The sequence below is a fragment of the Adiantum capillus-veneris genome, chromosome 21 (assembly GCF_014529385.1).
Source record: "Adiantum capillus-veneris isolate H3 chromosome 21, ASM1452938v2, whole genome shotgun sequence".
NCBI lineage: Eukaryota > Viridiplantae > Streptophyta > Polypodiopsida > Polypodiales > Pteridaceae > Adiantum > Adiantum capillus-veneris.
In genome coordinates this window covers 40,416,689-40,429,358 of record NC_140951.1, presented here as the reverse complement: position 1 = coordinate 40,429,358, position 12,670 = coordinate 40,416,689, and positions in this window count along the sequence as shown.

Genomic DNA, 12,670 nt, shown 5'->3' with positions numbered 1-12,670 from the left:
GAAAATGGAGAATTTTGAGAGTATTGCACCTGATTTTGCTAGTAGAAAGCACTTTGTAGTGCATTCTTCTTTCTAAGCACAAGTACCATAGATTGAGCAGGATTATTTTAAGCTGTGAAATTATTGAACAAGTTGAAGAGATTCCACAACACTACAATGGAAATTGCGTATATGAATTGTCCCCTGTTCGTGATGGTGGCTCAACTATGGTGGGGATGGAACAAAAATATGATGGTCATTGTTGGGCGAAGCCGGTGCAAACTAGAATGCAGTTTCCTGCTGTGGTGAGGAGAAGTAAATGTGGCACACATCTAATGTGCAATAACCTCATGTGTCCCATTAGAGACCATAGTGCTGTACCAAATGAGACAGCATGGATTGGAAAACTTTTGCATGGCATCCCATCAGTTGGTATGAAAAGCAATGTAAATGGTTCTCTTGCTTGCTTCCATTGCAATGAAGCATCAATAATGTTACAAGATTTCCCATGCTACATATATTATGTGTTGATAGATAGCAACAAGACTCGTTTGTTCATTCATCAAGGTACACACAATCATCCAGTGGCCAAAGGAGTGCTTAGATTTGCTATCATAAGAACACGTGAACTTGTGTCCCGTGTCATTTTCAATGTACCCTCAGTGGGACCAAGACAAATGCAATTGAATCTTGCTAAACAAATGGTGATGGGAGCTGTCATACAAGAGGATGGCGGTGAATTAAACAACAATGGGCTCTTGTCAGTTTTGGAAGAGATGAGACGCTTGGTGCATATGGAGAGGTTTTTATTGTAGCTAGTTTAACTAGAAACATATCTCCTATTCATTTTTAGGCACTTACACATTTTGTTTCATATAGATTCAAACGAGTGATGAAGGAGGTAAGTGGTAGCAGAATTGGTGTTGGTGTTGAAACACAACTACTAAAATTAAAAAGCACTTGCAGATATCCTTTTTTCCATGGCATTTTATTTCCTAGTCAAAGTACTGGCCAAGATAGAAGATGTCATGTTTTCAAAATGTCAACCACTGGACTTGATTCTAGAATTGAGCTAGTTAATAGAATGCGTTGGGATGGATCCGGTGATGTACATAGAATTTGGGTTTGCTTTGATCATGTTAGAAGGGTGTCTGATTGGACAACCATGGCAGCACATGTGTACGATTTGACGTACGTTTGTGTGAATACGATCAATCGAGTCATTGCTGTTGAAAATGAGTTTGTCTTATATTGTATTGCAGTCCAAGAGATGCAAACTATAGAAATATGTGAAATGAAAGAGGAGGATACAAAATCCCAGGTCATGTTCTGGGAGATGATGAATGCAGTGATGTTGGATAATGGACATTCAAGAGCAGATTTTTGAGGGTTCATGGCTAACAAAGCTGCTGCAAACTAGAGAGCAGTTCAAACTGTTTTTAATGGAGGACCGCAAAATGTGATGGATGGAAGAGAACGCTCATGTTTGTTTCATTGGGAACAAAGCCTAAATATTCACACCAACCAATTTGTAAATAAGAACTTTCAAAACGAGCAGAAGAGGCTTTGTGAAATGTGGCATTGTGCTCGGAGTGAGGGAGAAGCTACAACCATGTATAGACGGATCTGTGCTTGGTGGGCTTCTGGCAAGGTTTTGGATCTAAATATTCCCCAAATGGATTGTTGTATGAGTTGGTGGCATGTTCGCTATCCACGTCGGAGGAATTTCCTAGTGGTTGTAAGTAGATGTAGTATGCATGTTATCGGTGGTCAAATTTTGAACCGTTTTTTTTATGGCAATAATGATGGGATATGTTTTCAGGATCCAGAAGACATTACATTCATTCCAACAGAAAATTTATCTGAGACAAAACATGCAAGTTGGCTAGTAGGAGAAGGAAACAAAAAATGCTCAGTCTGTATGATGCAAGTGTTTCTGATCTAGCAAACTCCTTGCTGCAAAGCGTGAAGATGCTTGCATTTGTGGAAGGTAGATACCATGGGGTTGGACCTACTACAGAAAAAATAGCAAGATGGATGTTGCAAGGGCTTGCTCTAGCTGCTTCAACACTTTCTCAAGAGGTAGATGAGGCGATTGGGGGAATCCCAATTTACCAATGGCCTCATGTGGAAGGGGATAGTACTAGAGTAACACGAAAGCGAAGCGACTAGTACTGTGACACAAGAGGAGGAAAATGCTTCCCATAGACTAGAGTATGTCACTATGAATTTACCAAGTAGGGGAAGAAATACGTCTCAAGCAACACCAACAATCATGGAAGACGACAAAAATGAAGATATGATTGCTAAAGAATTGATATTCACAAAACAATGTGGGAAATTCAAAGAGCTCCTAGAGCTAGCAGAGTATAATGTCAAGGATGGTTGGGTGGTCAAGCTGGAAAATGCAAAAAGAATATTAGAAATATGGAATGGGTGTAGTAGCATCATCATTTCGGGGCATTAGAACTTGGGACAATGGAAATGAGGGAGGGAAATGTTGACGGTCAAAATCCCAATACATGTGGTTTTGCAATGACAATGTGGATCACATGTGGCAAATTTGCAACACAATAACCCATTGTCCAGCACGAGTGCCAAACACATGGCCTATGGAAAAAGGAACAAATTTGACTCTAGTCAAAATGAAGATGTTGGAGGAAGGAGGATTTAAGATTCAAAAGAGGCTAGCAAATGAGCCGACAAACATGTGATATCGTCTAGGTGTCTCAGCTACTGTAGCCAAAAGAATTGACTCTACAATATGTATGGAGGCTAAGATTGAGGAGCATGTTGTAATTAAAAAAAAACAGCATGAGAGGTTTATGGTGGGGACTCCGAGTTCGCTCGTACGTGATGAGGTGTAGGAAGTGCACATTGCCACAAACCCCATGTGTACATGTAGAGACTTTGCAGATCGAGCAGCATAAGGATGACTATACATAGCATGCAAATACATGTACTATATCTTCTTGCATATCTTTGGGTTAGATGTAAACCATAACATGTTAATCCACCAATGTAAGCTCACAAATGAGAACCTTGCAAACATGTTCAATGCACATCACACCTTCTAGATTGTGGAAATTTCATGTTTTTTAATTAGACTCCTCATTAGAGATCACTACTGAGAGTACAATTGTGACTTTATTGATTTCTGTAATTGTGTTGGTACTCCTCACTCATGTGTTGAGAAATTGATGGAAATATTGTTGCTAAGACCTTGGGATTGGCCTGTTTTTGTTGTTTGATTTATGTTAATTGTTTTTCATCATTTAAACCCTTCTAGTTTTAGATCTTGAGTTGTTCAATGACCTTGGATTGTTGGTGAATCTTCACACTATCTAACTTTTTAGCTATCATTGGTGGTTTGGCGCCACAAGAGTCAAAGACTATTAATTAGTGATAATACATGAGTACCTCTCAAGCTAGGACAATTGAAAGAGCAGACAGCATGCACATTAGCTAGAGAAGTCAAGAGTGAGGGGAGTGTTTTGTGGCCCTATTTCTACTTGTTTAGTATTCCATTTGGTGGATCTAAAGATGTTATTGAGATCCATATTGTTGAAATTTTTCTTTCATCTTGTCAACTACTCATAATAAAACCCATGCATCATAAGTTTTCAAGTTTCTCTTTGTTTTTCATGTGATTGGTGCTACCTTGGATTAGTATGAGTGTGATTGTGGCCATAGCACTTAATAAGTTGTGGAAAGAGGGTGGCAAGGTAAAGGCCATAGCCCTTAGTAAGTTGTAGAAAGAGGGTGGAAAACTGAAGAAGACTTCCCTAGCCCTGAGGTAGTGTATGTCATGGTTCTCTTGACTGTGAGTTTTAGTTTTGTCTAAGGGTTTTGATGAGTTCTTTCAAGCATTATGATAAATTGGTTCTATGCATGTTGTGGTTTGATCTAAGGATTCCATCTATGCAATGGCCAAGTAAAAGCTTGTGATTTTCAAGTTCAAGTGATTAGTTTGATTAAGTCATAATTATGCTCTCTTTCTTGTGTAGTTGAAGTTTTCACAGAGTTTTTATTCAACGTTTTATCACCGCAAAGTCATATATACTCTGTGTGTGTGTGTGTGTGTGTGTGTGTGTGTGTGTGTGTGTGTGTGTGTGTGTGTGTGTGTGTGTGTGTGTGTGTGTGTGTGTGCCACTCCCCAAGTGTCTCAGTTTGTGGTCCACAAAACTAGGTGGTGTCATTATGATTCCCACTTTATGTGTGTGGCGCTTGGGTTTATGTGTTGTTGTTTGCATTTATATATTGTGTTTGCTTTAGGTTTCAATTCCTATTAGCATTGTTTTTTGGTCTAAGTATAGCCCAAAAAAAATTCAAATTGGACATGCATACGTACTCCTAAAAAGTGTACTTACCACATAAATCCTAACCCTAAGTGGGCACCATTAATAAATGTGAGTTTTTATAGTTATTTTATTTCAATAAAGGTATGTTTTTCACTATCCTATTTATTTAAATGCGCTTTTAGCTATAATTGCCATTATAAATAGTATGAAAAAAAATTAACACCAAATAACTTTGGGAAGAGTTTAATCCAAAGGAAAAGCATGTCTATTTGAATGTATGAGGAAAAGGTAAGGGAGTCTTGACATGCAAGCACCAAATCATCATTTTTTTTACAATGGACCAAAAAATAATTCTATCTCGTTGAGATTTTCACCCTCATGATCCACCATTTATAAATTTCTATATGGATCATCTCTAGATACCCTTTTTATGAGAATACGCTACTAATTTTACTGACCTACTAGATCAAAGTCTAGTTCCCAACCTCTTTCACCTTACTTCTCAAGACATATCTTGAAATTAAGCTCAAATATGCAATCATAATCACCTCCAATCACCTATAACAAGTGGGTATTACTAAAAAGAAAAATGCCTAACTCCAATTGCCTTGTGCCAAGCTTAACCTTTGTGTGCCAAAGCCTTTGTAAGTTATGATCAATGCAAAGCTCTCAAGCTTTATGCATGCTAGAGTGAGCTTCCATTTGGCAAAACACTAGGTGAAAGCTATCATAAGTCACCCCATGTGTATATAATCATATGATGCTTAGATGAAGAGTTGTGAGAAGGTCAAGTTTGCTTGTACGTATTGAAGCGGTCCGGGGCGGGCAACAAGAAGAGCAACCTCTAGACACCCTTCAAGGCTCCCGTGCTGCTCAATGGGGATGGGGCACAACACAACACAAACCAAAACAACAAACCCACAGCCAAATCCCAACTACACAAGGGGCACCACCTAGTTTAAGAGCGAACTAGGACGCAAAAGAGGAGAATCGTTAGAGCAACCCACAAACAAGCAAGGAATTTACACTAACCATAACACCAATGGAACACTCTCACACACTAAAACACGAGAGAGAGAGAGAGAGAGAGAGAGAGAGAGAGAGAGAGAGAGAGAACGAGAGAGAGAGAGAGAGAGAGAGAGAGCAAGAGAGAGAGAGAGAGAGAGATGGTGCTCGGGCTGCTTTGAAGTGTATCGTTAATGATCAAGCAAACATAAATATATATATGTAAGAAAGAGAGAGAAGGGGGAAGGGGGTGCTTGTTGCACTAATGCCTTCTTACAAATCTGTCATGACCAATCAAAGTGAGATTAGTATTTGTTCAACATAGCCTGAGTAAATTACACCACAACACATCACAAGAAAAAAGCCACCCCAATCACTGTCTTAAGGCCAGGGGAGTCCTCTCCACCCTGTCGCCCTCTTACAGCATGTGGGATTTATGGCTAAATTGATAACAATACCCGGAGACAAGCTATCAAGAACTTAAATAAAACACCAAGACACTTACACATCATTATTGTCCATGACTTCACGTTGGAAGGGAGACAAGGTATCCATGCTTAGTCCAAATTCACCCTCCTTGATTCAACAAATGTTGGGCTTACACTAGTAGGAGAAATGATAGATTTCCTACTCTCAATTGAATGATGACTCTCTCTTACAATGGCATAGAGTTCCCTTGCTAATCACCCCTAATACAACACATACATATGCCTAATGCCAATGAGATTCCACTCAAGAGCTCCTTCTCAAGAGGTTGAGCTTGGCTTCTCAAGCTATAGCATAGTGCTCTTTCTTCTCCCTTTTTTGTGCTAGCTACAGCCTCCTTTTATAGCAATTTTGAAGGCTAGGGTTACTCCTCTAACCATGGTTGGGTTAGATTTTCAGCAATTTACCTAATTTCTTTTGCTTGGAATTATCAAGAAGTTGGTGGGGAAAGAGAGAGGAGAGAAATGGAGGTGATAGGACTTTTCATAGTGGGTTAGTGTTAGTAGAGTTAGTATTAATTTACAAATGGAATTGGATATTTACAATGGGAGTATCCATGTAGGATACAAATAAGGAAGAAAAACTCTTAAGAGGTAAGAAAAGGTGGATTTCTTACAAGGTTGATTCTCCAAGTGTCTTGAGTAGGGCCAATTTTGACGCTTGTTGATGGTCCACTAGCTTTGACGGTACATTTTTTCTCCACTCTTGACCTTCCTTGAGAGACAAGGTAATTGAAGCTGAGTAATCAACCACCATGATGCTGTCTTTTAAGAGAAGAGGCTGAATTTTGTGGTTTTTTTGATAGATATGGGTAATTTGGAGGAGGAAAAAATGAGACTAGGTGGTCAATTTTGGAATGGAATTGTGTGTGGGAGGTATGAGTTCACCATGGTTTCTCTTATTCTTCAAGGTTGAGGAGAAGGTGAGTAGGGTGTAGAGAGGAGTGGTGAGAGAGGTGGGGATGATGAGTGGAGAAGTGTGTGTGAAAGAGGAAAATGATAAAGTGGAAGAGAGAGTGTGGCTGCATAGCATGGGAAAGCTGAGGTCCACTAATAAAATCATAGCTCACAGCTCGTAGCTCAAAAAAATATGAAAAAATTTGAGGCAAAAGTTCAGCCCACGAGCTACAACATTTTGTTTGTATCACCTTTTCAAATTCGGAGAGCAAGTGAAATTTAAAAATTCAGGAAAACCGACTATTTTTTTCCACTGCACAAAGTCCTTGTGGGGTCCTTCTTTGGATGATTCTTTTGAATACCTCCAAGAGTGAGCCCTCCATAGTGCATGTATGCATGCCACCTACCCTTGACCTTATTTGGTAGGTCTATAATTGAAGATATTGTTGAGATCATGATATAAGTGAATAGTACAACTAAGAAAATCAAATATAGAGGGGTCTAAAAAATATGTACATGTCAAATATAAATAATATAAGTGGAAAAAATATAAAGGGGTCAAAAGAAATCTCTCTCATTATGAGGCTACCATAAAAAGATAAATATTTTTGGTGTTCTAATTTTTTAGAAAAAAAACAAAATAGATGTAGGAAGGGAAAAATCACAATAGTGAAAAAATATACACATAAATAAAACTAGTTTTTTTGGATTTTTGTTGGGGTGGAGTTACACCAAATATAAGAGAAGCTTACATGAAAATATTTCTATATGGAATAAAGAGTATGAAAAATGGTAAGAAAAATTGTGGTAATGGTGTGGCAATGTACAGAGCATAAATAACACACACCTAGGTAGAAATATTTAAATAAAATACCAAAATAATTATAAAAAAACTTTTATTTAGGCCCTATATACAAAGAAATATTTACATACGCATGGGCCATAATATACTTATATTTTTTATATTTTTTTGGCTCAACTAGCCCAATGACTAGCTAATTGAGGGTTTTTTTATTTCAGTAAGGAGATATGGGAAAAGTCCCCTAACTCACACGCACCTATATACAGTGAAAGGGTGAGGGTAACCACAGTGTTTGAGTGATTTGATAGGGTGAGATAACTCACTATGGCAATTACAGAGAGCCGAAAAACGGCTATCATTAGCCCTCCCCCACGATGATGGTATATTCATGTACCATGATAAAGAATCTTTTCCAAAGAGAGTGCTTCAGAGTCCTTGACAAGATCTTCATTGTTTGGCCCCTTGGAATTTTGGTTTGTGCTACACTCATGCTTCATGGAACAATACTTACATGAGATAGTTGCCTTTTGCTCTGGTAGATCCTTTGGTAGAAGGTGACTCAAGTAAGGCTTCAAGCGATAGCCGTTTACCTTCCTGGAGTGCTCTTTCCCATTCAAGTCCATAAGTTGATAGTAACTTGAATTGAAAGCCTTCTTGACTATGTATGGCCCCTGCCATCTTGTTTCAAATTTGGCATCAAAACGATTATCGAGTCGATTGTCATACCTTAGCACAAGATCTCCTTCATTGATGCCTTTGTCCTTCAGTTTCTTGTCAAGCTTCTCCTTTGTCTGTGTGGATTTCCTCTTATAGCACTCGTATGCTGCTTCTCTTTTCCACTCAAGCTCAGCTAAGGTAATAAGTCGATCCATCCATGCTTCTTGATCATCTTGTGCTGATTTGCCATGAAGTTGCATTGTTGGAATGTTTAGCTCAATTGGCTGTAAAGCCTCTTGACCATAGACCAAGTGAAATGGTGTGAACTCCGTGGCTTCCCTATATGTGGTTCAATACGCCCACAAGGAACCATCCAAGAAGTCATCCCACAACTTTGTCTTGTTTTTCACCATCTTTCTAATGATGCTTGCAATGACACCATTAGCCTTCTCCACCAAACCATTTGATTGTGGGTAGTATGGTGTGCTATGACGATGTAGAATGTGAAGCTCTTCACAAACTTCTGTGAGCAAGCCCTTCCTAAACCCTGGACCATTATCAGAAACAATCTCCAAAGGTGTGCCAAATCTGCAACAAATGTGATTGTACACAAACTTGCTAATTGTCCTCTCATTCACTCTTGCCACACTTTGAGCTTCCACCCACCTAGTCATATAGTCTATAGCCACTAGAATGTAGAGTTTACAATTTTTTGTCCTAGGCAGAGGACCCATAGCATCAATGCCCCACTTTTCAAAGGGTACATTTGCAAGCACTATTTGCCTCGGGCCATGCACCAACCTTCTATTTCCATTTATCTGACAATTGTGACAACTTTTACACCAATGTTGAACATCCACATGCAAGCTTGGCCAAACATACCCCGCAAGCAAAATCTTCTTCACAGTTGATTCTTGTGCAAAATGACCACCACATGCCTCTTCATGCAAACCTTTTAGAATGGTTGGAATTTCCTCGATAGTTGGTACTCTTCTGCACACTTGATCCTTCCCTCTTTGATAGAGGGAGCCTTCTAGGAAGAGATAGAAACTTGCTTTCTTCATGAGTCTCCTCTTCTGAGCCTTCGTGAAGTCTTGTGGAAACTCACCCTCCAAAATGTAGCCAATAATGGGAGCCAATGACTCCAATCCCTGGTATCTCGGTTGCTTGACAGCTGCTGCCACCATGATGACCTGCACTTCTCTCTCAACACATGTAACTGCTTGTTGTGCAAGTAAATCGGCATCTTCATTTTGTTTCCTCGGAATATGATATAGTTGAACTTCTTCAAACTGATTAAACATCCTACGAATGGCATGAACTTTTGTCCTTAAGCTTTCATTCTTGCATGCCCAAATGCCTAAAATCTGTTTAACAATGAGAAGTGCATCTCCCTTTACCATGAGACGTTTTATCCCTTGGCCAATGCACATCTTCAAACCATGAAGTAGTGTGTCGTATTCTGCTTCATTGTTGCTAGTTGAACCTAGTAGATTGACCTTCTCTTTCATGACCACCTCTCCACTTGGGTTGAGCAACACTAGCCCTCCCCCTACTTTCCCTGTGGCTCGTCGAAAAGCTCCATCAAAGAACAAGGTAAAAGCATTGGGAATACTTTTTGGTGGTGGCAATGGTAGGGTCTTTACTTGAGGCACCTTAATTTCCTTCTCATGTACCCTATAAGTGAGAATCCCTGCCAATTGTGCACGCACACTATCTTCTACCTTGAAAGAGTATTGGAACTCTTGCAACTCCATAATCCACTTTGAGATCCTAGTACTAAGATTCATTTGAGATGACACCCAAGGGAACAAATTTTCTGCAGTGAGAATTACAAAAGGTTTTGGTAGCAGGTAGGGTCTAAACTTTCTCACTGCAAACATGAGAGAAAGCATCATGAGTTCTGCTTCTATGTAGTCTCTCTCCAAAGCATTCATGACCCTACTAGCAAAGTAGATGGGTTGCATCCTTGTACTGTGGGGATCTTGTTGTAGCAACACAGCACCAATTGTTTCCCTTCCAACACTAGAGCTAACAAAGAATGTGTACTCCCAACAAGGAGGCATGAGTGTTGGTAGCTCTGACAAAATGACTTTAATGTTACAATAATACTCTTCAAGCTCATCAGACCATGCAAATTATACTTGTTGTGTCAACTTTTGCAAAGGATGAAGCAACTCCGAGGCTAAGTGAATGAAGCGTGACATATACTTCACCTTCTGAATAAAAGAGATGACCTCCTTAAGACTCTTCGGTGATGGGAGCTCAATAAGAGCCTTTGCCTTTGAAGGATCCACCTCAATGCCTTTATAGGAAACCTTGTGACCGAGCAAGATCACTTCATCCTCACCTATGTGGCACTTGTCAGGGTTGAGGTGACCTCCCATGTCGTAGAGCTTCTTTAAACCTTCTTCTACCCTTTGTAGATGCAATGATTTTGAGCTATAAATGCAAAAATCATCAATGAACACCCTAATTGACTTTCCAAAGAATGCTTGAAACACCATGTTCATGAAATGTTGGAATGTTGCATGAGCATTTGTCAAACCAAATGCCATGACTCTAAAAGCATAACAACCCCAAGGAGTGAGAAAGGTTGTTTTCAATTGATCTTCCAATGCGATACCTATTTGAAAGTAGCCTGAGTAGCCATCACACACAGTGTACTTCTCATGACCAGCTACCTCATTTAGTATCTCATCCTGAAATGGGAGGGAAAAGTGATCTCTTTTTGTTGCCTCGTTGAGTGGACGGTAATCCACACACACCCTCCACTTTCCGTTTTTCTTAGGAGTGACAACAACGGGAGAGACCCACTCCGAATTCTCCACTGGATAAATGAAACCTGCTACTAGAAGCTTTCTTACCTCCTTGAGTAAAGCCTGCTCCTTGATGACTCCTAGCCTTGACTCCTAGCCTTCCTAGCTTCTGAGCCTTAGGTGTGGCCTCTGGCTTCAACTCAATTTTGTGTTGAACGGCATCTACTCCACGCACATCGTTGTAGTCTTTAGCAAAAAGCCTAGGAAATTTCCTTAGTAGACATTTGAACTCCTCTCTTTCATCCTTTGTAAGTGTTGTAGATAGCATACCTTCTAGCATTCTTTCATCTTCCACTTTTTGGTTCTCTTGGGAACCTACCTCCTCCAAACCTTGACAAGAGGTCTCTTGGTTGGTTGGCTTAAACCTTACCCCCATGACTTCGATGGAAGACTCCTCTTCAGTAATGCTGCCGCTACTTTCTTCTTCTGAAGTGTTATCGGTCCAACCTTCTTCCGTCTCACTTTGAGATGATTCTTCATGGAGCTCCTCTTGACATTGCTCCTTCATGTCAAAGACAACCTTCTTATTATTGTCATTCCTGCAAATTAGCTTTCCACTCTCCCAATCCTGCAAAGCTTGCATTTTCATTAGCCATGGTCTCCCTAGGATAAATGGGTAACCATTTCCTTTGGTAGACATGACATAGAAATCCACTGCCTTCTTAATGCCAAAGGCCTCCACAAAAACATTTTTACAAATGCCTACGCACCTAGCCTTGCTATTGTTTGCCATCTTGACCTTAATTTCAGGTGTCTCATGGATGTGCATGCCTAGTTTTTGCATGAGTCCCTCTGTCATGATGCAAATTTGTGCACCCCCATCCACTAGACCTTTCCTAACCAATCTCCCTTTTATGTAACAATCTAGCACAGGTGTAATGTCCTCATTCATTTGAGCTTGTGCAATTTTTACAACAGGCACACTCTCTTTTACCTTTCTCCTAGTGCTAACTTCCTTTGTTAAATCCCTCCTAACTTGTGGACATAATGCAAGAAATTGAGGCCATGAGATATCAGGACCCTTACCTCTCATGTCTTCCAACAGGTTGTATGGAGCCATTCCATGTCGAAGAGGAAAGTCTTGGAGGTTGATACGACGTCGAGTCCTCTTAGCTTCCTTGGTCTCCTTTGCCTTCTTTTCTCGTCCATGGTCACTTTGTGATGTAACTCCTTCTTTCTCCTTACCTTTCCCTCGGCCACGCTTAATGCCATTTTCTTCCATGTCAACCTCTCTTGAATTTGTCACCTCTACCACATGCACGTTTGGGTCTGGAAAAGGTGGAACTCCTTCCACTCCTTGTGGAGGTGGTCTTGCTCCATTTGGCCTTTGTATAAGCTGTGGTTGCTGACTAGTTCCTTCACCTGCATTCATCACTGGGTAATTCAAGTTAGGTCTCCCTGGCTCCCCACGGGGCCAAGGACAATTATACATCCCATGTCCAGACTCACCGCAATTCCAACATTGCAAGACTCTCCTAGGTCGTGGGTCTCGCTCTTCAGACTTCTTTGCTTGTCCCTTTGGACCTACATCTTGTGCAAGGTGAATTGACAAGCTGCTTAAAGATTCATTTAACTTCTCAATCACTTCCACCGTTACCTCAGGAAGCTCCTTACATGTTGATGCTTGTGACTTACCTTTGGGTCTAAGACCTTCTATTGGAACCTTCCCCCTTAAGCACTTGAGTTTCCTATATTTCTCAGCAGCCCTAGTTTCAGCTGCATCAA